We start from the raw sequence: 3,052 nt of genomic DNA, 5'->3' as shown, positions 1-3,052 counted from the left end.
TGGATTATGTCTTATGTTGACTAACCCTTATGATATTATGTTAGCTAACATTTTTAGTACATTTTGTACTAACGCATACTTTGCCTACATTCTCATCAAATGTAGGGTTCGGAGATTCGAGTTCAAATCTTGAAGCTAGGTTTCTATGAAGCAAAGGAGTTGAAGATTTTTGTGAGTTCTCATAGCTTCAAGGACAAAACCCACTAGTTCCTTTATGTATTTTATTTTCATTCTGAGACTATTGTATTGGATTTGTCCCAAGATTTTTATTCTAAATTTGTATTAGATGATTTGAGACAAAAGTGTAGGAAAAGACTTCCGCTTGCTTATATGAAAAGACTTCGATTGTATGGATAAAAGTTTTTTAAAAAGTTTTGTACTTTGCTATTATCTTATGTTATGAATTCTTAGGGCTTGTATGAGTCCCCTTAGGGGTAAAGTACGCCGTGTTACATCTAGGGTGTACCCCTGGGTCGTGACAACTTTCTTTGTGAGAATATATTTCTTACATTCACAAACTGAAAAAAATCAAATTCTAGAAATTCCAACTACTAATCTTTGTATAGCTATCTCACAACAAGACATAAATTGCACTTTCAAGTCATTTATATCCAGTTAACTTGTTGTAAAGAAATAATTTTCAGTTGTTGAAATTTGTCTCAACTTAATTCGTAAATATCTGGGGGTACTTCTTCATCATTTCCTCCTTAGCTTCCCAAGTCATTTTGTCGACGTTTTTATTTCACCATAATACTTTTAGGGAAGCTACTTCTTTAGTTTGAAGCTTTCTTACTTGTCAATCCAAAATAGCCAGTGGTACCTCTGCATAAAACAAATCTTCAGCAATGTGAATATTCTGAATGTGCGCAATACGCGAAGGATCTCTAATGCAGTTCTACAACATATATACATGAAACACATGATGGGCTACTTCCAATTTTAAAGGAAAATCAAGTTTGTATGCCACCCTATCGATCTTCCAAATAATCTTATATGGATTAACATACCTAGGACTGAGCTTCCCTTTTTTATTTTCTGAAACGCATGACACCCTCCATAAGGAATACTTTCAGGAAAACCCAATCTGCTACATCAATCTCTTAGTCTCGTCGTCAAATATATGCATAAGACTTCTGCTGACTTTGTGTTGTATGCAACCGATTTCTAATAAGCTTTACCTTTTCAATCACTTATTTGACTAGATTGGGACCTAGCAACTCTGCTTCCCCGACCTTGAACCAACCAATCGACGACCTACACTTCTGCTCATACAGTGCTTCGTAAGGAGAGATCTAAATACTAGCTTGGAAGTTATTATTATAAGCAAACCTAATAAGAGGTAGATGTTCATACCAGCTTTCTTTAAAATCTAGTACGCATGCACGTAACATATCCTTAACAATTTGAATAGTACACTCTGCTTGTCCATCAGTTTGGGGATGAAAAAATGGTGCTAGTTTTTACCTGAGTGCCTAGACCCCTTCTGAAAAGATCTCCAAAATATGAAGTAAACTGAGCCCCTCGATCAGAGATAATAGATAATGGAACTCCATAAAGGCAAACAATCTCCTGAATGTAAAGCCTAGCATAATCGTTGGCTGAATATGTCAACCTAACTGGCAAGAAATGAGCAGATTTTGTCAACCTATCTGTTATTACCCATATAGAATCATACCTCCATGGAGTGCGAGGAAAAGTAGTGATTAAGTCCACATTTATCATGTCCCATTTCCATAACGGAAGTGTAATATACTGAGTTTGCCTCAAGGCCTTTAATATTCTGGTTTAACTTGCTGACAGTTAGGAAATTCATCTACCATTTCCGCAATATATTTTTACATGTCATTCCACCAATCGATATGTCGAAGGTCCGGATACATCTTTGTCGCTCTAAGTTTAGCTGCATATCTAGAACAATGGGCCTCAAAAAGAATCTTTGCATCAAGCTCTCCAACTTTTAGTACACATAAGCTACTCTATTATCTAAGGACTCCATCTTTAGTTAGCTCAAATAAAGGTTTGTGATATTGTGGAATTTGTTTCTTAGTTTTATAAGCTTTGGATCTTCATGTTGCCGCTTTTCACTTTAGTAACAAAGGAAGATTCTTTTGTATTCTGAATGACAACACCTCTACCCTCTTCATCTACCAAGTGTACCTACAAACTAGCTAGCTGGGATGGGTCTTTTATAATTTCAACCTTATAAGCTTCAACATGACTTAGACTACCCATGGACATCCTATTGAACGCATCAGCAACAATATTAGCTTTGTTGGGATTTTATAAAATGTCAACATCATAGTTCTTTAGTAATTCTAGCCATCTCCTTTTTCATAGGTTCCACTCATTCTGCTTAAATAAATACTGAAGGCTCTGGTGATTGGTAAAAATATCAATATGAACCCCGTATAGATAATGCCGGCAAATCTTTAGGGCATAGATAACTGCAGCCAACTCAAGATCGTGAGTAGGATAGTGTTGCTCATGTTTTCGCAACTGTCTATAGGACTCTGCGCTAACCTTGCCATACTAGGACAATTCTTAAAGTATCATAATATACAACATAACCCTTAGTGCCATCTAAAAGAGTCAACATAAGTGTTGTGGTAAGACTTTTCTTTAGCTCCTGAGAACTCTGTTCACATGCCTCAGTAAAACTTAGTTGCCGTATGTGTCAATTTATTCAGTAATGAAAAGATAGAGGAGAATCCCTCCACAAACCTTCCATAATACCTTTCCAAGCCTAAAAAATTGTGAAATTCTATTAGATTCAAGGGCCTCACCCAAGTCATCACTTCTTCAATCTCTTGTCCATCAAGCTTGATACAATCACTGTTAATAACATGACCAAGAAAATCTACAGAAGTTAGCTAAAATTCACATTTAGAGAATTTAACACATGACATGTAATCTTGGAGAAACTGCAATACAACTCGCAAGTAGTTTGCATGCCCGACTTCTGACCATGAATATATCAGGATTTTGTCAATAAAAATAATCACAAATTCATCCAAGCACTACAAAAAAAATAGCATTTAGCGACTGACGAAAT

This window comes from Solanum tuberosum, unplaced genomic scaffold, assembly GCF_000226075.1.
Source record: "Solanum tuberosum cultivar DM 1-3 516 R44 unplaced genomic scaffold, SolTub_3.0 scf00030, whole genome shotgun sequence".
Lineage (NCBI taxonomy): Eukaryota > Viridiplantae > Streptophyta > Magnoliopsida > Solanales > Solanaceae > Solanum > Solanum tuberosum.
This window is presented reverse-complemented; position numbering follows the sequence as displayed.